We start from the raw sequence: 26572 nt of genomic DNA, 5'->3' as shown, positions 1-26572 counted from the left end.
CGAGACAAAAAGTTGTGACATTAAAGCACTTTCTTAGGCTTCTTTTTCTTCATTAAATTCCCATTACTCTGCTTTACATTTCCTTTAAAGTTTTCAACCATTTTCGTTGTGGGTTAATGTCCAGCTATCGATGGCCAGTTTCTGCTACAAGGGTATCAATGTTTTTTGCACTCGCCACGCCGCGCCACGCCGTCCGTTGCAACTGCATCTGGGTGTGCGTTAATCACAAAAGCCAATATGCAGCTGAAAGCCGTTTGTTAATGCGTTATGCACTGCCACACTCCACACAAATACCCCAGCATCCACATCCCTGTGCTTTTTCCACCGCTTCTCACCCATTGTCATGGCATTAAATCCCGCAGAAAATTCCTTTCTGGTCTGGTCGGGCTGTGATAAATTACACAACGCACCGACAGACCAACCGAGCAACCGACCGCCCGACCGATGGACAGAGGCTCTCGCATTTAATAAATAAAAATTCCATTATGGGCACTCAATGCCAGCCTCAAGCTCAATCAAATAACAAAGAAATCCCGGGCCCGGGGAGTAGTGTATGTAATAAATGACGTTGCACCTCCTGGTGCCCAATGCCGGCAGGGGGCAAGGGGTCTCTCGTCGACTTCGTTCATGATCCAGGGACATGCTTGTCAATTGCCCAAATGTTTTATACCATCTATGTGTACATTTTTTTTTTGATGGCGCCACATTCAACGCCCACAATGGGCCGGCCTGTTGTTGCGTCATCGTGCAACGGACATGCAACAATTGTGCCTATGAAGCAAAAAAATCCTGTTTTTGCTAGCCTGGTGTGGCTGCCGCAACATGCTGTAATTAACCCGTTTGTCATGCAAATAAATCAAAAGTTACATCCCTCAAACACCACTTTTTCTCTCTCCCTCTGGCCCTCTGGAAAATGTGTTGAATGCATATTCAACTGCGTTTCGAGTGCATTTTCCTTGTCGGCCATAGGAGCACCGAGTTTCCCAGGCCCACTTGGCCAACCACTTGATAATGGAATGCGAGATTTTCATTCCGAAAGATTCAGATTCGAAAATCAGAAACAGATTCAGATTCAGAATTTCGTGGCTGGCAGGCAACCAAAAATTTTCACACTCACTAAAATTCGAAAGAGGCAGAAATTAATTGCAACAAAATGCGTTAAATGCCTTTTACATTTATCCAAATTGGATGGGCATAGAGGATGAATGCCTCAGGGGGCCACCACATCGTCAGCCGGCGGCGGAAAACGTGCCGGGACTTGGAGTCCGGCACTCCGGAGATTTCTCGATCCGTCCGTCGATCGTGTGCAATTTAATGGCTCAGTTTTCACCAACAATTTCTGCGATGCTACGTGCGTTCCCAAAAATAGCCCTCTTGTGCCGCCGGCCAAGAGCATTCGCCTTTCCGTTTTTCTTCAACTTTGTATTTGGATTGTTTTCGTTTTCATTTACAGTCCCTCGCCCTCTCCCAGTCCCTATCATGGTTTCTGTTTTGGTTTCTTGCCATTTTTGTTGGCTTCCTTCGTGCTTTTTGGCCAAAAGACAAGTTCCGCGTGCGCCAATTTTGGCTTAAATGGCAATGAACTTGAACGTCGTTGCGTGGAAGTTGGCGTTGGCGCCCTGCGATTTTGATTTTGATTTTGGTTTTGGTTTTCGTTTTCGTGCCGGCTGTTTTTTCTTATTGCCGGTGTAGTAGGTTGTCGGTATTTGGTTTATATCCCCCCACACACACCCGTGTGTTTATCTTTGTCGTTTAGCGTTCGGTTCTGGTCACGCGATGCCGTCAGGCGTAACAATTAGCCCAAAAAATGTGTTATTAAAGACGGTGAGTGAGTGACAGGGAAGGGCCCAGTTGGTTGTTAGCCGACTGATAGATGGACACTAAATTTGAAATGGGGTCATGCTCGAGGCTTATATTTGGATACCCAAATTTGGGTACAGTTTAGCACCCATGGAGGCCAATGCCCCAAAGATTGTATACAAGTTTAGAAAAGCCATGGGCTGCCAGGGATAATTATTCCCTTTGAAGTCGCAAGACAGCCAAGTTGGCTTGCCGGCGAATCCCTGGGCGCATTACATCCCCAGCCAAAAGCTCTCACGTACCCAACAGTTCTCACCTAATAAAAGTGACGAAGACATTTTCGTCGTGCTGACAGCAACATCCAACAAAAAAAAAAACTCTGAAACTTGCCAAAATGTTTGCAAAAAAATGGAAAACAAAAAGAGGTGAGGCATGAGATGGGCCAATGGGAAAGTTGTGGATGCCTGGAAATGGGGGGCGTGACAGCATGAAGTGTAGCGTAATAAAATGCACACAATTTACGCAATTTACGTAAAGCTAAAAAACATAACAGGCAAACAAGGACAATATACGATGAGGCAGGAGGCAGGCGGCAGGCAGCAGCAAGGACATAGTAGGGAGTCGGTAAGGAAAGGCACTTAGCGTAGCTCACATATGATGGCGGCACTAAATACAGTTGTTGTTGCTGATGTTGCTGCCGATGTTGCTACTGCCCTGGTGTTGCTACTGTGCGTTGCCTCGATTCCTTTCCCGCCGCCGCTCCTTCTTGTTTAAACACTTTTCGAAGCGTTTTTCGCATTTTAACAGCCGCCATTTTGGCGTTGACGATGGCGTTGGCGATGGCGTTTGTTTTGGCTGCTTTTGTTGCATTTGCCGGCTTTACGCTGTCATTGTCATGGTTGCTGTTGTTGTTGTTGTTTGCCTTGGTATTGCCACTTTTTTTTCCTTCTGAAATGTTGCTCTATTTGCCTGAAATTTTGTATTGTTTTATTTTATACCCCCTGTGAGTGTGTGTTCTTCCTTTTTTTTCCTGTATATTTTTTTTTTGTACATTTTCTTTTAGCCAGCATGTTTCGAAATTCAATTTTCGTCAAGTTGGCAACAGGCACATGAAGACAGCCAGTTGATGTGGGTGGGCCAGGAGTAGCTGCCGCTGGTGGTGCTCCAGCTCCTGTTCCTGCTGCTGCTGCTGCTGCTGCTGCCTCCTCCACTTGTGACAAGAGCAACATTTGTCTATGTCGAGCTGCGACGACATGCAATAACTTTAACTGATTTTTCGCACACACACCCATGAGAGAGGGAGAGGGAGTGCCTGTGCCTTGGGTCTGTAGAGTATTTATAATTCTATTTATGTTCCAATATAGCAGAAAGCGAAGGATGTAGCCTGGGAAACTGGCCACACACGACGCCAGGCCAGGCCAGGCAGAGGAAGCCTCTCAAAAAAGTTCACCCGTCAGGCTTAATGATAAAGTGAAAGTTTTTTCAGTTGCTCGGATAGCCTCCATGCCTCTTTTTGCCTTTCTTGCCCCCTTGTTGCACATTGGCTTTGCATGCGACACACACTCACACTCACAGGAGCACCAAGGACCAAAAAGGAGCTTCAGGATCGGCTTTTGGACTGCTGGCTGGTCTGGCATGAAATCAAGTTGACTTTTCATTAACAGCTCAACAATGCCTTGGCAGTGGCTTGGGCGTGGGTTCGGGTTTGGGGAGCTTGGGGTTTTCGGGCTCTCGGTTTGCTTTGGCTTGGCTTGGCAAGCCAAGTTAAGTTGTTTTTACTGCCTGTCATAGCGGTACTTAAAAAGCACACATGCTTACTTGCCATATTCTCATGCGGGCTCTGGCAAAAGTTGTCCCGCATTAAGTCCTCAAGTTTCCCACTCTCCCACTACCGCTTCCACTTCCACTCCCACTCTGCTGCAACAACAGCAATTAATGCGATTTGTTCAACGTTTTCCATGTTAACTACTTGAAAGAAAACACAATTTTCCTTTTGCCACGAAGACACGGTCGAAAAAATGACTTAAATTATGCCTGAGAATGGGGAGTGGGGGAGTGTGTGCGTTGTGTGTATGTTGAATTACCCTAGGGAAGAGCCCCAAAACATTTATTATTATAATAATAAATTGCTTCAAATGATGATTGACATTGAATACGTGTATGTGTGATGCCAGAGTGTTGCTGTAATTTTTTTCTGTTGCCGCTGTACGATGCGATGTTCATCAGCAATAAAAATGGCAGAAAATTGCGCATACGCAACGTTGCACGTTAACACACTGGCGATTAAAAGGCGCTCAGCCTGCTTTTACGAGCTATTCCCCCCCCAATGTCACCCAAGATGATCTCCGTCCCGGCCATGGCTACATAAAAATTCCCATTTGAGGTTCAGGAGCCAAAGGGGAGGAGGACCAGCCACTTGATTAAATGAATATTCTTGATGCTGTGGCTGTTGCGTGACTTCCTTTTCCGAGACCCAAAGTGGCAGCAGGGCCAAGTGGCGAGTGGCAAGTGCCACCCATTACTTAATGCGGCTCGGCTGCGTCAATTTTTCGGTTGCATTTCAAATGAGCTAAGCTCTGGCCTGGGCCAAGACGGGAAATATATAGAAAATACCCATAAATGTTTGAGAGACTTGGTGCCCCCGTCAATATTTAATGCCGTCGCCGAAAGTATGCATTTCATTTAGCCGGATTATTTCTGTCGTTGCCAAGTTGCCGAGCACTTTCGCTTTTAATTAATTGATATTAGGCAGCTCTAGTTTTGTTTGCCCAACAGAACACAAAAAAATTAAATAAACTCTCCGATAGTGAGGCAAAGTTTGCACTGGCACTCACACGATGATAAGATATTGCTTAGAAACTTTGGCCAGCGATAAGAACTTGGATTCAATTAAGGTAAGTTGGTCAATGCCGGTGGGGAGAGCTGTGGCATGGACTGCGGAGAAATAGGGGGATTCCAGATTCAATGTGGCAGGGCAGGGGAATGTGTGTCGTGCCACATGGAAAATGGAGCGTACTCACTTCCACTTTTCTCCGGGTGGTGATTGCCCCGCTTTGTTGTCAGCGACGTCAAGTTGCCACTACGCCAGCAGCCTGACAGGTGCCACCAAGCTGCACAGTGTATAGTGTTTTTGTAGTGCAGTGTAGGGCTGTGTTGCATAAACCACGCCCCAAATATGTCGGAGAGCATTAGGCCGTGAGTGCGCCACTTAAACGGACTCGCTTCTGCCTTCCTTACCAGCTTTCGATTCAGGTCTTTCCCAGGCTTCCTGGCTCCCTGGCTTCCTGGCTCTCTGGCTTTCTGGCATTTTTTTTTTCCTATATTTTTCCACTTTCCCAGCGATGCGTGCCGGCAGCTTGTCAGTTTCCCAAGTCTGTTCACTCACTTGATTTCTATTGCACTTGACAATTTCGCTTCGGCTTGTGTCGCCGCTTCACGCTGACATGATTTTGACACATAAATGACAAAGTGTTTAATATCTGCTGGAATTATGTCACTCGAAGTCGGTGGGAAGAAGTGCTAGTATAGTACGAGAAGAAATGCCATCATTCCGGACCAAAATTGATTACATTTTAATTTGCGAGGCGAAGTGAAAGCGCCGGGGAAATTAGACGAAAAGTGCATGCCTTGATGGCAGCGGCAATTTCGTTGTTGTCATGAAAAGTGTCGCACATTATGTGCAATTCAGTTTCGAAGCTAAAGGTGGGCATGCCTCCCACACACACTGCCCGAGAGGGAAACCCAGTTATTGTGTTGCCCCTTTTTTGGGCCCAATACTCCCCGTCATCATCGTCATCGTCGTGGCTGTTTATGTGCCGTCATTATCGCCAGATTAACTGCCTCTCCGGCTTGTCTGTTCGTCGCACTTTCTGGCTATGGCTCTGGATCTGGCTCTGGCTCTTGCTCTGGCTCTTGCTTTGGCTGGTTGTCGGTTCCTGATTTCGAGATGCCCTCTTTCCATAGTCTCCTCCCGTCCTTTTGGCAGTTCTCGCGTTGGCGGACTGGTTGCATGCATCCTGCACATCCTGCCCACGCGTGCCACACCACATGCAACATCACAACATCGCAGCAACGCAACGCAACGCATCGCAGCTTCCCTTTTGTTGCCTTTTGGTTTGTTGCCTGGTTGCCGTGTTGCCGGGTTGCTGGGCTGCCGGGCTGCCTGTCGCCTGGCCAAATTATGCTGCAGTTAAAATTTAAAGTTGAGTGGCGCAAATGACATTTAATTGAATTAAAAATAGCAACGGAGCAGCCATGTGTCCCCATAGCATATATGGAGCGGACTGGCAGCGATTGTTCGTGTTGCAATTCCGCCGGGAAAGAGGGTGGCTCTGCGGTGCGGTAGTAGCTCTGGGTTCCATCGAAGGAGGAGTGTGAGAGGTAGTCACCCGTATGCATGAGGTATGACCTTATTGGGGCAGACACTTTTTCGCTAAAAGCACAATGGAATGCAGCAAATTGAGCAATTTATTGGCAGGCACTTTTATTTGATTGTTTTATTTACTCGTATCTGGTTTAATATTTTTGTTGATTTCTTATCTGCGACTTTAACGATCTCTAAAGAGTAATATCTAGTTTGCAGAAATACTATCTATATTTGGAAAACAATAACTCTTTTTATGAACTATATACATTAAAAGTAATTGTTCAAATATCGATGAGAAATTCAAAAATATTGCTATTTACTTTCTTAATTGCATATATTCCTATTCCCTTGGTGACTTCAATTAAAAATCGATAACAATTATTATGGAGGTACTGTATGTATGCAGTGCTTGTACGAAATGTTTGCTTTTGAAATTTTCACATACAAGTACTAGTACGGAGAATTTTATGACAACGTACACTCTGCGGCTATCTGTACGCCTGCACTTGACACATCTGACCACCGCTCCGGCACAGGCCCCCCCCAAAATTCCGGCGGAATGGGACCCCCTATCAAAACCGTCCCTTGTTGCGGGCGATAATGAATTTGACGTCAATCTTTATTTGGCGGCGAGTGTCATTTAAGATATCAACGCAATGCGCAATGTTTTCGACGGGGGCACCACCATCGGTGGGGTGTAGGATATACGGTGTAGGATGGTGGTGCTGGGCTGCTGTTAGCAGCGGAAATAGCTCGCATGGGCATCAAAATCGGAGTACAAAAGAACGAGCAGAAACAATCGGCCGGCCAGTGGCATACAAAAGTCGAATTACTGATTGGCAAAAGCCAAATGCCGATGCCTCGGCCTCTGCTGATGCTGATGCTTCTGCTGATGCCTCGGCTTCCAATGCCAATGTCGGCAATGGCAATGAAATGTGAAAAGGCCGAAAGAGCAACATCGGAGCAGCAACAGCAACAGCAAAAATTCTCATACAAGTTTAATTTAATGATGCGCCGAGCCAAGCCAGAGGCTGAGGCAATGGGGGGTACAGTACATTTGCCGAGGTGTCGAGGAACATCGGTGTGGGCGTTTGTAGCTTCAGTAGGGGTCTCACTATGTTCGTGGCAACATGCAACAGCAACATCGGCAACAGTCAGACACACAGACAGACAGATAAACAGACGGCTGTTAGACATGTGGTATAAATAAATAATTGTGCATTGATGAGCAAAAGCGAAACGTCCGCAAATGGACAAAACACATACTGATCCCGAGCTGAAATCGAGGGGGGGAGAAGATACAGATATAACTACAGCCGTAGATACAGATACAGATACAGATACAGGAAAAGGGAGATACAGATTGCTTGTTGAGCCAGAGACACGCACTTCCGCATTACACTAGCACGCCAAATGAATCTGCCATTTCAGATGTCAATTTGTAGAAAATCCAAGTCACCATCAGAGACAGTGACGGAGACCTCCATCTCTGGTGCTCCTATCTGCATCTGTGGCTGAAAGCTTCAGTTTTCATAGATACTGCGGCACGAGGGGCTATCAAGGTCATGTGATGGCAATTGCATCTGACTCGGGGGCTGCGACAGGTCAATGATCTGCCTCCGTATCGAGAAATTGCTCACTGTCTGGCTCTCCACTCTGGCTGTGCTGGAGTTTGGAGCTTGGAGTTTATGGGAGCACCAACCAGCACCCTCTGAAGCGACCCAAAGCCCACTATCCACAGCAGCAAAGAGAAGAAAAAGCAAAGCAGCTTAATGATACCAAATATGGTCCGGGCAGAGAATTGGCCGTCTTCCTGCCTTCTGCTCCGAGTGTGCCATAAATATGGGAAAACTATTCGCGAACGGGGCGGAACTGTTGACGTTTTGCCAGTTTTGGCCAGCGCTTTGTATCCATTTCGAACTTATGACGTGAAGGTCTGAAAGGTAGAGTCTGCCTCTGACTTCCTGCCTTCCTCTGGCCTGGCTGCCTCTGCCTGGCTGGCCTCTGCTTTTTGGGAACTCCCTAGTTCCCTGGATAGCTGTTTTGCATTGCGACATTCGACAGTTTCGGAGCTCAGTTGTGCTTTCCCGCTTTTCTTCTGCTTTACCCTTCTGCTTTTCCAGCATTTGTGCTGCTTTTCCAGCACGTGTGGCGACCAGCTCCATTTCGGGCTATCTGTTTGGCTGTCTGTGCTGCTTTTTATGGTTGTAGGTTGTGCTGTCAGCTTGAGCTTTTTGCATTGCACTTACATACTACACAACAGCCATGGCCAGGGCAACTGATTTGCTTTGGGATTACGATTTTGTCTATCACCTAATGGGGTCGTTTTGCCACACAACTTGGACACCAAGTTCTCGGAGTGCCGGTGTCCGCTTTAAGTAGATGTTAACTCGGGTCAACTGCATGGCTTTCTGCTTATGGAATGCGGATTTTCGGACTTTCCTCAACTCTTTCATTTCTATTTAATCTTTCTTTTTTGTTTTTTTGCAAAGACAACTACCGATAATTAAACGGAAATTGCAGAAGCAGGAAATCGGGCAGAGATACACAGATACTATACCCCGTAATGATGGACAAGCTGACTTAAGACTTGGTCACATTCTTGCTCCATCTCTATCTCCATCTCCATCGGTAATCTATTTTATATTGCATGTCTCGGAGACCACATAATGCTGCCCCTTCCCAGCTCACCAGCTCCTCGGACGCACATCAATAAAGGCAACATTGTTTGCCTGTCACATGCTCATCTGTGCTCTGTCTGTGGCTTTTCTTTTCCAGTGCCTTTCTCTCCAGAAGGGTATCTCCACTAATCACTGAAGGAGAGGACACTTGAGGATGCTCCATAATACTTTATACACTTGAAACTCATTAATATCTGATGTGTTTAATATGAAAGTTAGTTCCTATATCATTAGCTTCCCTTTCAAAAGGACATCCCCTATTCGCCGTGTGTAAGCCTAAATTCTTAGCCCTCTTAATATCGTTTATCGTTTTTTTCTTTCAATTTTCTCCCCTTGTTGCCACACACTCGCACGCATAAGCTCGAAATGACATTTTAACTGGTGCGTATAAACTTGAGCATTTTATGCATATTATCCTTTATTGTATGCGGCCCAGGGACAGGGAAAGGACAGGGACAGGGCAGGCCAGACGCAAACCGAAGACCCGCCTGCGGCCTAATGCGCATTTTTTCCCCTCCCACACATATATAGTGTATATATATATATATTCGTGATAAGCGGGGGTAAGATGCTGGGGCTGGAGCGAGGGCTGAAGCCGAGACAGCTGGGACAACGACACGCCTTGGCAGCGCTTTAACAAAGTCAAAAATCGTATTTATTATATTGCATTGACAACTCATGTGTCATGTGTTTTGAGGGGGTGGAGTGCCATCCATGGAGTGGCAAGGGATAAGGAGTATATATCGGAGTATCAGAGGCAAGGGTTTTGGAGGGGTGGAGGCAGCCGCAACAGCCTCATCCTCATCCTCATCCTCATCCTCATCTTCATCCGACGACGATTCATGCTCTGTTTTGTGTGTGTCAGAGGATAACTTTAAGTTTATGCTCGAGATTACGGAGGCGGGGTGGCAGCCCATTCTTCTGGCTGGCTTTTTCTGATATGTAGGTGGGCTTCCCTCAGCCGGGGCTTTATAGGGGAAAACTTTGCCGCCAATGCTTGGGGTTTATCACTCTTCGATGCCTGCTGCTTTTGTAGATGCTTTGCTTTTGCTTTTTCTCTGCTTTTGCTTCAGCTTGAGCTTCTGCTGCTGCTGCTGCTGTCGCTCATTTGTTATGCGACAGTGATAAATGTCATGCAAAAGTTTCGGCAGCTGTCAAAAGGCATGTTTTTGGTCTTTTTCATTTTCCTGCCTCGGCCTGGGCTTGGGCCTCTGCCTGGTATCCTGGTTCCTGGCTCCTTTGTCTTTTGCTCTCCCGGTTTGTAACGTGTAACGGTAGTGGTGAACAGTTCGGGATTCTGTACTTGCGGGGCACGCTTTACTATTCCGGCTTGGGCTCGTCGGCTTGGGGGGTGGTGGTCTTGCTCCGTACAGAATCCCACGCAACTACACATTATTATTAATTAGAAATCGAAATTAGCGTGCTGCGACAAAAAAATACTCAAACAGGAAAACTGTAAAAATATCTAGAGCTAAACGATAACCGGAAGAACAGAAGGACAATTTCAGAGAAACCAGAAGAAAGGGAAAGAGAAGGAGGAGAGAAATACAAAAAAAAAAAAAAAAATTGCGATACACAGCTGGAATGTGTACGCTTCATGCCCTACCCAACCTACGATCCTCTCCGCTCGAGCATGGCTCTGAGGATCCCTTCATATCCTAGGATCTGAGAAACAACAGCATGGTTCAGTTATAAGTTTAGTTATTCATTATATTATTATTTCTTCAAACGTTATAAAAGGTAATAATTAAAAGATACATGTTTTTGTTTTGTGCGATAGAAAATTATACCCAAAGATTAATATCAAATATTGTAAAATGTAGAAAAATAGTAATCATAACAATAAATTAAAACTAAATATAAAGGAATATTAAAAAAATGTATTAATGTTAGAAGATATAAAAAAATGTTAAAGTAACGGCTTAATTAATAAAAAAAAAGGAAATTAAACAAAAAAATTTAAATTCCTATCCCAAACGTGGCAATAACTTGGCGGCAATATTCGGAAAAATAAATTTAATTTCTATTGTTATTTGACGTTATTCATTTAATATTAAAAAAAAGGAAAAATAATTTTTTTATATTTTTAAGCCTTTATAAAATTTTCAAACATATTTTTTTTTCCAGTGTATTTAAAAATCTTCTTTTATCTAAATTATTTTCAGGTTTTCATTCTCATCTGTAATCTCTAATCATTTTTATTTCAATAATATTAAATTAAATAGAATTCATTCCAAAATTTCTCTCAGTGTAGCCAAAGCTCGCTGACTAAAAGATAAGCTCGCTGTAAATATAACCGTTCTTTGATTCTTCTTTTTTTCCATCTTTCTATTTCGCAAAATTCGTTTTAGTGAGAATGTAACTTACACCAACAACAAAAAAAATGATAATTTCATGCAGTTAAATTTTTGTGTTGTAAAAAGTAAATATAAATTAAGAAAACAAACTCACTTGCATTTCCATGACGAAAGATCGATCTCCCGCGCTGGCGTGCTGAAAAACGGAATTTTGGGGGGGCTTTTCCCATAATTTTCGGGAAATTCGGAGACGCAAATAATTAAAATTTTTTTTTTGTAACACATCAGAGCTTTTCTTTCAGTGCTTCTTGCTCTTTCAAACCAAACTCAGCAACCAAAACAAAAATAAAAAAAGAAAAAAATCAAAAAAAAATAAAAAAAAAATAGAAATTAACAATTTAAATTTCGAGGAGCCTTTCTAATTTCTCTTTGCCGCACGTTTTCACATTTTAACTTTATTTATATAAATTTTCCCATTTTTTTTAAACTTATTATTTATTTATAACATTTTTAACTATTTATCTTTCCTTTTAACATTTTCTTTTAGGTTTTCGTTTTCACCTTCGCATTTAGTTCTTTTATAATATTTATTTTTTTTAGCACTGTTTTAGCTTAATTATACTTTAAGGTTTATTCATTAGAATTCTCACTTCAGTGTTTTTAGTGTATTTCACTTAAGAAAATTTTGGTATACCCAAAAAAAATAAATTTTAATTTTTGTTTCTGCACATTTTCGTTCACGTTTTTTTGTTTTTTTGTAGCTCGCAAGCATTAATCTTTATTATTTAATATTTTCTCATTATAGCTTTTTTTTGACTTATATTTTTCTCAGTGTGCACGAGGTTTTGGGGATTTTAGGTTAAATTCACGTTTTCACTCCCACTAGGCTTTTTCGCCCACTGTCACAACTAAAACTGCTGGCCCACGGGGTTGCCGATCCCTCGATGGGATAAATAAGGCGCTCCGCGGGACACTTGATGATCGCTGGGCCGGCTCAGGGCTTGCTTCACCTGGATGCCGGGCCGCTGGATGAGGCACGTGGATGTGGATTTTCCTGAGTAAGGCCAGTAACTCCTGAGGGTTCCTATTTTTCCTTGGGTGGGTTGGCAGATTAGGCAGGTTTATCTGGGTAATCTGAAGAAATAACCCAAAAAAAAATTTTAACCTCTCTGTGAGTAAACACCCACATGCCAAGGCAAGAAAACTTACGTGCACAGGTCTTTCTGCTATGGAGGTCGAATCGAAAAGAATCTAAGCTCCCAGAGCGGAAATCTATGTCGATCCAACCTTACGCCATCATAGGTAAATAGAGCTTTTCAGTGCATACCTGCATACAGCTGATAAGAAGCTGCATCTCGGATGGCAACTCTTAGTTTACCTAATCGGTAATCTACGCTTACGATCTTTGGCGCCAAATATAAAACCATTTGAATTTTTCTTTGGCTTCAGTCGCCAGTACAAAACCCCCCCGCTAAAATCAGACTAGGGTATGATCGAGAGAATACACTAGACTGATTCCGACTGAAGCTATTGTCGAATGTCTTTAGCGTGGTAAGTACCTACAACTTTTCCTTGAAGATCTTCCAGTTCATAATAGAGGTTACCGATCTTTCTTCGAATCCGAGATTTTACAAACATTGGCCCGAATTTGGCGTTATAGCCAGTTTGAAAGCAGCTTTGCTTAAAGTTACGTCGATATACCTCTTGACCTTCAGTATACGTAACATTACGAGTGCGGAGATCATAGCGCTTCTTGTTTTCCTCGTGCTTTCTATACATTTGCTCGCAAGCTTGTTTGCGAACTATTTCGAAAGAATCCTGCCTGTCAAATCGTAGCGAACGATCGTTCAAAAGATTTAAACGTCGGAGCAGAGAATAGGTCGAACCAGAGGTAACCATATGCTGTCCAAAAGCCATGTAGTACGGACTTGTTCCAAGGCTGGAGTGTATGGAAGACCTCAGCGCGCAAGATATCCGGTTTAGAACTTCATCCCAATCCTTCTGATCCGGGCGTATATACGCTCTAATGGCGGATATGACCGATCTATTTACACGCTCCGAGGCGTTAGCCTGAGGTGAATAAACAGCAGTCAGAGTATGATTAATGCTATATTCCTGCATTAATCCTCGAAACGCTTTCGACCTAAATTGGGACCCATTATCTGACACTATCGTTTCAGGGACTCCAAAAGTCATAAACAGTTCACTGTCTAGATACTTCACAATGACGCTAGAATCAATCTTCCTAACAGGTTTAAGGAAAACAAACTTTGAGAAGTGATCGAGGACGATAAAAATGCCCACGTTTCCACTTCGCGATCTGGGATAAGGCCCGAGAAAATCAACGAAAAGCCTTTGAAAGAACCGCTGAGTCTCCGGTGCTCTTCCCAAAGGAGGTCTGAGAACACAATTCGGTGCTTTCGTGCATTTGCAAACCTCACAAGCACTTATATAGGCTCTTACGTCTGAAACGAGACCAGGCCAGAAATAGTATCGCCTAATCCTCTCGATAGTTTTGTGTACGCCTCCATGTGAGGCCAAGGAGCTATCATGAGCTAGAGAAAGAACTTTGGGCACTAATTCCTTTGGTAACCAAAGCTTCCATGCGTATTCGTCATGTATCTGTTCCCCGGTTAAGTGTTCCGCTTTACGATACAAATAACCGTTTTCCACCTTAAGATCAGGGAAATTTAGTTTATTTTCTTCCACTCTCTTTATCAGATTATTATACTCCTCTGATTTAAATGATTCGGAGTTTAGATCAATAATAAGTCCTTCCGTCAAATCTATGGCAGCAACTGCCTCTTCGTTCACGCGAGACAAAACGTCGGGAACAACGTTTAGTGAACCCTTGCGATGCTCGATCTCGAAAACGTATCTTTGTAACGCTAACGACCACCGAGCTAATCGGGAACTTAAATCGTGGTTCGACATCAACCACTTTAAAGAAGCATGATCTGTAATTATCTTGAATTTCAAACCCTCCACATACGCTCTAAAATTCTTTAAAGCGACGATAGCAGCTAAACATTCTTGTTCAGTGACTGTGTAGTTTTTCTGAGCTTTATTCAATTTCTTTGAAACAAAAGCAATCGGTCTCTCGTCGCCTTCGTCTGAAACCTGCACTAATACTGCTCCTACGCCTGTTTTGCTGGCATCACAGTGTATAGCGAACGGCTTCGCGAAGTCTGGACTACATAAAACAGGTGCTTCACTAAGACACTGCTTTAGCCTCTCAAACGCTCTTATAGCCTCTTCGGTCAAGATGAACTTTCGTTTTGTCGTCATCAAGTCTGTCAAAGGAGCAGACAGAGACGCAAAATTTGGCACGAATTTCCGATACCATCCACACATCCCCATAAAGCTTCTCAAGTTCTTTAAGCTTTTTGGTAAAGGAAAGTTGGTAATCGCAGACACCTTTTCTGGGTCTGTACGGATTCCGCCGTCACCTATTATATGACCTAGATAACGCACTCGCCGCATGCAGAAGTGACTTTTGCCAATGTTGATTGTCAAACCTGCACGCCTAATGTGCAATGCTAACTCCCTGAGAACTTCGAGATGATCTTCAAAACTTGCAGATACTATTAGAAGATCATCTAAATATATAAAAACTTCGTTCCTCATGTGAGCTGGCACTACCTTGTCCATTAAACGAGACATGGTGCTCGTAGCATTGCATAAGCCAAACGGCATTACCTTAAATTGGTATAACGGTCTACCTGGTACCGTGAACGCAGTCTTATCGCGCGACTGAACATCTAAAGGCACTTGCCAATAAGCATCCTTTAAGTCTAAGCTAGTTATAAACTCTGCTTTCGGTAATCGGCTCAAAATCCCATTTATTTGGGGAAGAGGATACGCGTCCTTTTCCGTGAAACTATTGACTTTCCGGCAATCTAAACATATTCTAACTTTCCCTGGTTTAGTAACCATTACTATCGGGGAGGACCATGCACTCTCCGATTCCTCTATCACACCCAATTGCAACATTCTGTCGATTTCAGTATACATTGCCTTTTCGACTGCAGGAGATACAGGGAAATGCCGCTGTTTGATGGGCTTCGCCATTCCTACATCAATAGTGTGGGTTATCAAATTTGTCCTGCCTAATCCTTCCTGAGTAAAAGAAGGAAAACAATTTATGGTATTTGCCAATTTAGCTTTTTCGTCTTCCGACAAATCGTGTTGATCCACCTCGTCTGGGCGGACTGCCTTAGTCGATTCTATTTCCGATATCCTTAAATGTGTTGGAAGAAGATCGTATAACTTCCAAAAGTCTATGCCAAGATATAAATCTTGTTTGAGTGAAGGTACGACATACAGTTTTAAAGGCTTCTTATCATTGCCGTATTCTACGTCAATGTTTAGAACTCCTACTATATTTTGGAATTTCCCGTCTGCTGTCGCAGCGCTGCCTTTTATGGCTCGGTATTCCTTATTCTTTATCACTTCCTTAGCTAATTCTCCCCCTATGCAACTAATCGAAGCTCCCGAATCTAACAAACCGTATGCAACTCGATCGAGCAATCGAACCGGTAGAAACGGTCGAGGATCCCTAGTTCCTGCGGGTATGGAATTAATGTGTTTCAAACTGTCTTTGCATCTTTTCACATTTTTCCAAAAAGCCTTTAACCTTCGTGAATTTCGTTTAGCTACGTTAGCTATCTTTTGTACTTCATGGATTGCGACGTCCCTTAACTTTGAAATTTTGCTGTGAAGCAGAGAGCTATCTGGGACTATTTGTTCGTCTGGGGAAGAGAGAGATACACTTTGAAGGGTGTCCTCTATTGGTCGGTCATTGTGGACTGATTTCGACTGGCATATGAAGTCTTCTGTTTGTATTGCGACTTCGATATGCCTTGCTTGAAGTTTTTTGAACATTTACTGCAACTTGGCTTGTACGTGTTAGCCGCACCGCATCCGTAACAAAAAACACGTCTTTCTGAGAGACAATCTTGATACCTATGTCCTTCGCTTTGGCAGTTCCAGCATTTTAAGGAAAAGGCTTCGACTCCTGCCTCACCCTCAGGTTCTGATTCTTGGAGATCTACCATTTCATCTCCAAATTCAGCTACTTCACGCCTAAAAGGAACAACCTTAGTGTACCCACTACATCTCTTGACATCAGCGAGAAATGCTTCGCGACGCCTACAAATCTTCCTTAATTCGGACACCGTTTTTATTTCCAGATTCAGGATTTCATGGCGAATTTCAGGACGAAGATTACTTTTAAGTACTCGGACAAGTTTACTTGACACCCAGGGCTGTTCTAACTGATCAATCAGTCCTGATATGTTGTCATAGAAGCTATCGAAGGATTCGTTTGGTTTCTGTTTAGTCGTTCTAATTATTTCCTCTATGTCATTATCATCTCTACTGTGTCTGAATTGAAGACGTAAGGCTGCACAAAAATCCTCCCAAGAGATTTCACCGTACGCCTTATGGTACCGCCAATAAAACTCGTTTGCTTTCCCTTCGAATAGAACACTGCAGTTCCTACACAAAACGGTAAAGTTTCCGTCCAGCATTTGCCTTGTGAGGGCTTCGACCCTATAAATAAAATTGTCAACAGACATACTATCCCCAGAAAATTTAATTTTCCAACCATTGAGAATGTGAACCACTTTATCTGGCCGCGTTAGTAATTCAGATGCAACCGTGCGTTGGGAAGCAGGAGAGCGTGGAGTTTCGATTCTATCAAAAACTCTTGGCACCTGATCTTGGAGCTGGGGCTGAGCTGGGCTTGGTGTGAGCGTCACTCGATTCACACTTTCCGAGAAAGCATTCTGTATTAATTCAGACATCTTCTCAGAGAGAGTGGCTAACATCCTCCGCTCCATGGCTAACAAAGTGACTGCGTTGGCTGTAATAATACTTGAATTCGTATTATTATTGCTAGAACTTCGTATTGAAGTAGAAGGTCCCTCATCTAATGGATTATTAACCGGCTGAGTAGCTTTAGATCTACTTCGAGTTTCTCGAGCTACTTTTTCGGCGGTTTTAGAGGCTGTGGCTCTACATGCCGATTCGCAAACTGGACACTTCTCACTGTTCTTCCAATGAGCTTCAATACATTCTCTGTGGAATTCGTGCTGGCATGTTGTTGTATATGCGTTTGCTGAACTAATGTCAACTTGACATATAGAACACAAAGAATTTGAGGCACTTCCGACTCTCCTATTCGGCGATCGATCTAACCCCATCATACTCAAATAATTCTCAAAAATGTGACACACGAAAAAAATATTTCAATATAATAAAGAAAAATATAACTCAATAAAATTTATATAAACTGAACCCTTAGCTTGTTGTTCTCGTCTCCAAGGATATGTACATTCTCTTTTCTTACATTTCTCAAAAGGTGTATGGAGTTTGGAAGAAAATTCGTTCAAATTGACTTTAACTTATTCGAAAGATAATCCTTTCTTTCTACCTAAGTTTTGGACGGTGACCTCTTACACTCGTATTCCAGTGTAAACAAGTTTTCCTTCCAGTAGTAAGAATTTAGATTCAGAAGTTACGAAGATAGGATACGACACTTCTCGCAAGTTGTGCCAGTATTTTCCTCTTTGTTCATCGATAACTTCCTTCATAGACCAGTTTGAGTAGCTCAGTGATTGGTTTTTTCGATCGCGGACAGAAAATCAACCGAAGTTTTAATTTTTAAATCTGTTTTCCTGCGACTGAAAACTCCAGTCACGTCTGCTTGAGGTAGGAAATTTCCGCTTTATGATCTAATTCCGGGCAGCTTCGAATACTGATATTCTTTCGGCATGATTTCCAGGAATTCGAACAAAAATTGAAAATTTAGAAAAGGTGAAATTTTAAAGAAACGAAGAAATGAAAGAGTTTCTGAAATTATGTCCTTCGCGAGTCTTAATGAACTTGAATTTATTCACTAAGGCCCCACGTTGGGCGCCACTTTTTCTTAATTAATAATAAATAATTATCTGTAACGTGTAACGGTAGTGGTGAACAGTTCGGGATTCTGTACTTGCGGGGCACGCTTTACTATTCCGGCTTGGGCTCGTCGGCTTGGGGGGTGGTGGTCTTGCTCCGTACAGAATCCCACGCAACTACACATTATTATTAATTAGAAATCGAAATTAGCGTGCTGCGACAAAAAAATACTCAAACAGGAAAACTGTAAAAATATCTAGAGCTAAACGATAACCGGAAGAACAGAAGGACAATTTCAGAGAAACCAGAAGAAAGGGAAAGAGAAGGAGGAGAGAAATACAAAAAAAAAAAAAAAATTGCGATACACAGCTGGAATGTGTACGCTTCATGCCCTACCCAACCTACGATCCTCTCCGCTCGAGCATGGCTCTGAGGATCCCTTCATATCCTAGGATCTGAGAAACAACAGCATGGTTCAGTTATAAGTTTAGTTATTCATTATATTATTATTTCTTCAAACGTTATAAAAGGTAATAATTAAAAGATACATGTTTTTGTTTTGTGCGATAGAAAATTATACCCAAAGATTAATATCAAATATTGTAAAATGTAGAAAAATAGTAATCATAACAATAAATTAAAACTAAATATAAAGGAATATTAAAAAAATGTATTAATGTTAGAAGATATAAAAAAATGTTAAAGTAACGGCTTAATTAATAAAAAAAAAGGAAATTAAACAAAAAAATTTAAATTCCTATCCCAAACGTGGCAATAACTTGGCGGCAATATTCGGAAAAATAAATTTAATTTCTATTGTTATTTGACGTTATTCATTTAATATTAAAAAAAAAGGAAAAATAATTTTTTTATATTTTTAAGCCTTTATAAAATTTTCAAACATATTTTTTTTTCCAGTGTATTTAAAAATCTTCTTTTATCTAAATTATTTTCAGGTTTTCATTCTCATCTGTAATCTCTAATCATTTTTATTTCAATAATATTAAATTAAATAGAATTCATTCCAAAATTTCTCTCAGTGTAGCCAAAGCTCGCTGACTAAAAGATAAGCTCGCTGTAAATATAACCGTTCTTTGATTCTTCTTTTTTTCCATCTTTCTATTTCGCAAAATTCGTTTTAGTGAGAATGTAACTTACACCAACAACAAAAAAAATGATAATTTCATGCAGTTAAATTTTTGTGTTGTAAAAAGTAAATATAAATTAAGAAAACAAACTCACTTGCATTTCCATGACGAAAGATCGATCTCCCGCGCTGGCGTGCTGAAAAACGGAATTTTGGGGGGGCTTTTCCCATAATTTTCGGGAAATTCGGAGACGCAAATAATTAAAATTTTTTTTTTGTAACACATCAGAGCTTTTCTTTCAGTGCTTCTTGCTCTTTCAAACCAAACTCAGCAACCAAAACAAAAATAAAAAAAGAAAAAAATCAAAAAAAAATAAAAAAAAAATAGAAATTAACAATTTAAATTTCGAGGAGCCTTTCTAATTTCTCTTTGCCGCACGTTTTCACATTTTAACTTTATTTATATAAATTTTCCCATTTTTTTTAAACTTATTATTTATTTATAACATTTTTAACTATTTATCTTTCCTTTTAACATTTTCTTTTAGGTTTTCGTTTTCACCTTCGCATTTAGTTCTTTTATAATATTTATTTTTTTTAGCACTGTTTTAGCTTAATTATACTTTAAGGTTTATTCATTAGAATTCTCACTTCAGTGTTTTTAGTGTATTTCACTTAAGAAAATTTTGGTATACCCAAAAAAAATAAATTTTAATTTTTGTTTCTGCACATTTTCGTTCACGTTTTTTTGTTTTTTTGTAGCTCGCAAGCATTAATCTTTATTATTTAATATTTTCTCATTATAGCTTTTTTTTGACTTATATTTTTCTCAGTGTGCACGAGGTTTTGGGGATTTTAGGTTAAATTCACGTTTTCACTCCCACTAGGCTTTTTCGCCCACTGTCACAACTAAAACTGCTGGCCCACGGGGTTGCCGATCCCTCGATGGGATAAATAAGGCGCTCCGCGGGACACTTGATGATCGCTGGGCCGGCTCAGGGCTTGCTTCACCTGGATGCCGGGCCGCTGGATGAGGCACGTGGATGTGGATTTTCCTGAGTAAGGCCAGTAACTCCTGAGGGTTCCTATTTTTCCTTGGGTGGGTTGGCAGATTAGGCAGGTTTATCTGGGTAATCTGAAGAAATAACCCAAAAAAAAATTTTAACCTCTCTGTGAGTAAACACCCACATGCCAAGGCAAGAAAACTTACGTGCACAGGTCTTTCTGCTATGGAGGTCGAATCGAAAAGAATCTAAGCTCCCAGAGCGGAAATCTATGTCGATCCAACCTTACGCCATCATAGGTAAATAGAGCTTTTCAGTGCATACCTGCATACAGCTGATAAGAAGCTGCATCTCGGATGGCAACTCTTAGTTTACCTAATCGGTAATCTACGCTTACGATCTTTGGCGCCAAATATAAAACCATTTGAATTTTTCTTTGGCTTCAGTCGCCAGTACAGGTTCCCAGCTCCCGGCTACCGGCTCCCATGCCTTCTGGCATTTTTCTTTTGAATCGCCCGCCTGTTGACAGAGCTACAAAAGGGCCATGCGAGGGTTGATTAAGCTTTTCCACATGTCGCACTCACTGCTGCAAGTGGGAGGAGTAGGAGTGGCAGTGGGTGTGTATGAGCGAGAGATTGAACTGACTTAGGGCCTAATCCTTTGAGTTTCCACATAAGTTATGGCAGCCAAGTGCGCGACAAACGCAATTTTGGAACTCCCTCGAAATTAGCCCATCTCCCTCTCTAATTTTACGCATATTAGTTTCGTGCAGCGTCTCACTGGCAGCAGGAATGAAAGAAAAATTCAGTTCCTTTAAGGATTACGAGCAGTTCCTTTGAAAAATTAGCACCATTTGCATAGCCTGTGTCAAGCTACCCACCCTCAGCTACTTCTACTGCTGATGTTCACTGATTTTGATGATGATTTTTCTTTTGGAATTTTTCAGCGCTTTTCCTTTTCCTCCTCATGCGAGCCCCTCATGCGGGGAGGGAGAACTTGATTTTCCTCAATTTATTGAAACTGCGTGCGTGTGGGTGTATGACTGAATTGTATGAATAAAAATTTATTCAGCCATAATGGCGCGAAAATGCTCGATTCAGCTTCCTACCTCCATCGATGGAAAATACTTGTCTTTATGACTGTTCGCTCCATAACAGTTATTCCGGGCAACGATGTGATTTATTTGTGTTCTTTATGTTCCAATATTGTTGCTGATGTCTTCCCCCATGCCAGTGCCCCATGCCACAATCTCCATCTCCATCCCCTCTTGTACACAATAAACCTCCATCCCACTTCCACCACTTATTTGTTTGAATTGATTATTTGCTTGTACTCGAAAGCCCGAGACTCTTTTGGGCATAAAAATTCAATTTGGAAGAGTTTCGATTTAAAGTGCTTTCGGTTGGAAGCATATCGGCTAGATCTTCCTCGATACATTTCCAATCTGAGATGAGAGGAACTGTTGCAAAAAACTATCTGGCTGCCACGTTTCCCCACTTGACTCCCAAACGCTTGGCCACTCTTGCTGGAATTATGTAAAGAGCCATTTAAAAAAGGGTTTCCAGTGGAGGCTGGATGGCTAGCTTGCTGGCTGGCTAGATGGCAGGCAGGGCGGCCATAAACGTATTTCACAGAACTTTATTGTTATGCTGATGAGTCTCCGGCCAAAGAGAGTTGGCCCAAAACAAGTTTGGCTAGAGTTTGCTTAAGCAGCCGGCAGATGTTGCTCTTCCCTTTGGCCCTGTGAGTTGGCTTTCCTTGGGTTACTTTCTTAATTAATTCGGTAGAGGCAGTGGGTAGAGGTTGGGTTGGGATGGGCTAGGGGCTTTGTCGCCTGCTGAGAGCATCACTTCAATTAAGCCACTTCTGGCACTCGGGTGTTGCTTGTTGCACGTGCAATATGTGCCATGTGCCATGTGCAGCATGCAACATGCAACAAACAGACCGTTGCCCTTTTCGTCGTCCTCTACAAGTGTCAGGGGCTGATTATGATGAAGCATCTTGTCGTAAATAAACACGACAGAGCTCCTTGCTCCTTGCCCTGCCATCCAGCCATCCTTGCCATCGTGTGCCATCCTGCCGTCGTCGTCCTTTTGTTGATTAACCCCTTTTGTAATCCACCTCTGAATCTGCCTGGCTGCCACTTATCTTGCTTCCTGCCACCATCCTCCACCTCCTTTCGGCGGTTCGTGTGGTTTTGCATGTGGCTGAGCCCGAAAGTTGACTTGGCCTGCGTGGCATCTCTTGAGCCCAGCACTTGTGGTTTTTAATTATTTCAAGTTCCCCAAAGGTGGAAGGTGGTGGTTGCCCCCCGTGTCAACTGTACTTTCCGGCGTAGTTCATTTAATTAAGTTATGAGCTCAGTGCTTCAATTTGTGTCCATTAAAACCCGGGCCAAAACGACCAACTAAACAAAAACCTAAATAAAACAAAATGGAAAATGGAGGAGCAGCTTTTGGCAAACGCACTTTCCGTTTATGGTTCTCGGTGTCAGTCTGTCAGTCAGTTGAACTGAATAAATCGCTCGGCCAGACCGAGCTGGCCCATTCATTATCTCATTTCCGCCTGAATAAGCAAAAACTTTATACTACAGATACTAAATATAAACACACTCGAAGCTCACACACACGTACACACTCCAACACACCCCCACTCCCCACACTCTTTCGGGCAGTGTACACACAGAGACAGTTGAAAATTTAATAATAATGAAAATTGCAAGCGACAGTGAGAAATTCAATTAGCTTGAGCTCTGCCAAACACTTGCCAGCAAGCCAGCCAGTCAGCCAGATGGGGAGTGTGTGTGTCTGTTCGGGTGTGCGGGTGTGTGTGTCGCGTCATGGCATAATTTAATTTGTTCGCTTGCTCATCCATTCAAGTCGACAAGCATTCAGTCAGTCATTCATTGTATCAAATGTATAAAAAACACACAACACAAACAAAACGCATTAAAAAAACAGACAAAAAACAAATTGAAATAAAAGTCTGTATGTTTGCTGTTAACCCAAGGAAGTCATTCATTTTCTATGGCTTTAAATTTCCAAGTCCTTGTGGTAGTTTGACTTACACCTCACTTGTTGCCACCTGGAAGGACTTCCATGAAAATGCAAATAGTTTGCACAGCCACAGAAGTTTCTTTGATCGGAGTGGATTGGAAATTGGAATTAAAGGCAGAAAGGAGCCTTAAAGTGCCACAAACTTTAAGACAGCAGAGCAGCAGGGCAGCCTGGGAAAAGCATACAGTCGGAGGAGCTAGCCGGAGAAACCAATAGCAATTTATTAATAATGTGCCAGCCAGTGGCCGGCCAGTGGTAGTTCATAGCAGCAGAACAGTCGAGTCGAGTCCGTCGTCCGAGTAATTATACTCAAGTGGAATTAAAGAAATTGCCAGTAATTATTATTTGTCATTAGTGGGATGCGATGAAGCTGCACGATTTTCAATTTGACCAGGGGACTCCACAAATGGATGGCCCTTCGGCGCAAGCATCAAAAAATGCACGAGGAACAATTAATTTGTAGGAATTAATGAAGGAGCAAAGCCGCAGAGGGATAAACCAGAGCACGAATCCCATTGGTTGGCCATCAGGCCATACTACACAAGTGGAAGAAGCAACATCGACAGAAGCAGCAATCGTTGCATTCACGGCAGCAACATCGCGAGCTATGTTGATTGCAGCCAGCGATTATTAACATTGAGCACTGGGGCTTGCCCCATCAATATGCAAGACCCACTGCGTGCGATGTTGCTGCCACACCGACAACAATGCCAGCCAGCCAGTCAGCCATCCAGCAAGCCAGCAACAACTACAAATTGACACTTGAGTGAAGACGATGGACCGATGACGATGGCGATTGGGAGCCAAGGAGACGGCGTCAAATCGATTTGCGCAACAACAAAACACGGTGCGATAAGCGCGGCAATGAGACAAGAACGTAACTTGATGATGCCGGGAAGCAACAACAAGCGACAACACCAGCAGCAGCAGCACACCACAGAATATGCAACAGCAACAGCAAGGCAGCAACAACAATGCAACTCGAGACCGCAAAGTTGCTCCCAGGGCTTGTAATGTTGCCGGTAGTAATGCCCAGAAAAGGCGGGAAATATTTAAAAAAAGATATTTTATTTTTTAAATTAGAATTTGCATAGCTTTTGAGTTTAAGATTAAGTTATAACTAATACTTTTTTGGAAGAATATTTTTGGTAAAATGTAACATCTTCAAACTCTCCTATATTTATGTTTGGAAACATGTTAATTTTTTGGGCAAAAATTTGTTAATTTATTATTAATTATTGGTAAAAAATAATGCCATGTTGGTATCTCTAATGGAATGGTAAACAAGCAACAAAAAGCACTGCCGGTTCTGCCGGCTACTGGGAAGCGATTTGTCGTTTGCCTTTGATAATGTTGCTGCTTGATGATGATGTTGTTGCTGCTGCTGCTGCTGGTGTTGCTGGTGTTGCCGGCGCAACTGTACTGTAAAATGCGCTTATGCAATGAACAGGGACAGCAGCAGCTCCTTTTCTCCCCCCCTTTCAGGGAAAATACTTTGTGCAAATCAAATTACCAAGTTATAACATCCACTTGGCCAGAAGGGTAGAACAAAGCCAAAGCCCTGCTGCAGAAGGAGAAAAAAGAAGAGCAGAAGGAAGCGGTAGATGGTGGAGACTGAAGAGGGGTGGGTGGGTTGTGCAATGGCTATCCGATTGCCAGCCACCGCTCCACCAGCCGCACCACCCCCGCCAACTGCAGTTAACCCGCCTGTCAACAGTTGTGTTTCTGCTGCTTTTTATGGCTGCTGCTCCAGTTAACCAGAGAGTCCACCCAGATACGGCCATCTCTTTCGGTCTCCCATTCGCCGTCTCTCTCTTTGGAGGCTATTAAATTTCGACCAAGCTGCGGCTGTCAGAGCACTTGTAAACCTCCACCCCTCAGGCCACCAGGCTCCAAGCTCGAAGCTCCCAAGCCCCTAACCCCCAGACCAATCCAAAAAGTACGTTATGCGTTATAGGATTTGACAGTTGCTTAATTTTTCTATTTCACTGCATTTTCGCATATTTCCGCATTTGCAATTGGCCCTTTTGAGAGGGCCACGATTGCTTCCTTCTCAGAGCTCATCATTATCCTCATCCGCGTGGCCACGTGTTGACTGACTGTCTGTCTGCCTGGCTGACTAGCTGGCTGGTTGGCTGGCTGGAGCGGAAAACACAGAACAGCACATAATGATACACACGCTCGGTAATGATACACGCAGATACACAGATACACAGATAGAGATACTGCTGGCAGCTGGCTCGATTGCTTTTCGTTAAAGCCCTCCTCAGTTTGCCTTGGCCAAGAGTATTTGCTTAGAAAGTGCTGCAGCTTCTACTTCTACTTCGGCTTTTCCTGCTCTTGCCATTTGCCGCAAAACTGCAAATTGCATTTGCCGCGCACATTTAGCTGTCAATGCCAGAAGCCTGAGTGAAGCTATTAGTTTTTCCACTGCCGCTGCGCTTTCCAGTTTCATTTCTCTTCAGCTCTCTAGTGCCCTTTTTACGTTTTTTTTCCAGGCCAGTTGAGGCCAGGACTATGAGTCTACTCAGCCACTACTGGCCATACACACTCATCTGCTGTCGGGCTGCAACAATTTGTTTGAACTGCACTCGCTCAACTCTTTGCGTGTTTGGGTGTTTGAATGTTTGGATGTTTGCCCTGCTGCATCAGCATCATTATCAGCCGAAGATGCCGGCAGCACCGCCGATGCGAGTAAATGCAGTTCATCAATATGTCGCACCGCCCCACAGACCACCTCTTTTCTTTTTCCTCCCAGGTTCCCTCCCAGGGGCACATAATCAACAGCTAGCTGGGAGCTGGGTCCTGGGATCTGGGGGCTAAGAGCTTGGTGTTTGCTCTTCCGAAACCACAATGTACTCTAAGAAATTCGAGACAATAATTAACTGAAATTATTAAGGCAATCAGGGAAGAGGTAGGAAATATACCTATATATAATCTATACATAATCTTTTCTAGATACTTCATAAAAAATGGCTTTAAAAAATATATACTGACTCATCAAGCTAAGCTTCTTAGTAAGCTTTTTAGTAAAATATCATAGATCTCTTTTTATGGGCATGTGACATTTCAAGTTTTAATATGATGACTGAACCTTGGCATTTGATGATGAATGCAAAGTGCAAACTGTAGATTCTCATCTCGGACAGTCATAATATTTCTCTCAGTGCCGAATGGCCTCCAAAGCCAGAGTTCTGCTCTTATTTTGCCGCCACGCAATGCGACTTGACTCAGCTCTCGGTTCAATTTAGTTCAGTCGGGGCTCGGTTCTCAATACGTTTCATTTCGAATTAAGTTATTTCCAAGCTGAATGCAATTTGCTGTCCCTTTTCGCTTTGGCACTTCGCCCAGCACTTAAGGCCAGAACCGTGTAGTCTT

General features: G+C 42.8%; 1 protein-coding gene and 1 long non-coding RNA gene across 3 annotated transcripts in view; one reads left to right on the top strand and one right to left on the bottom strand.

Annotated features, from left to right (window-relative positions):
* Nucleotides 1-26572, top strand: part of LOC6495293 (Krueppel-like factor luna) — a 134279-nt gene that overhangs the window by 32794 nt on the left and 74913 nt on the right. The window lies entirely within an intron of this gene.
* Nucleotides 18457-20585, bottom strand: LOC116654782. The gene is made up of 2 exons (XR_004309998.2): nt 20345-20585; nt 18457-20269 (listed from the first exon to the last, which is right to left on the bottom strand). It is a non-coding gene; the product is annotated as an uncharacterized LOC116654782 (long non-coding RNA).

This window comes from Drosophila ananassae, chromosome 3L (genome assembly GCF_017639315.1).
Source record: "Drosophila ananassae strain 14024-0371.13 chromosome 3L, ASM1763931v2, whole genome shotgun sequence".
Lineage (NCBI taxonomy): Eukaryota > Metazoa > Arthropoda > Insecta > Diptera > Drosophilidae > Drosophila > Drosophila ananassae.
This window is presented reverse-complemented; position numbering and strand designations above follow the sequence as displayed.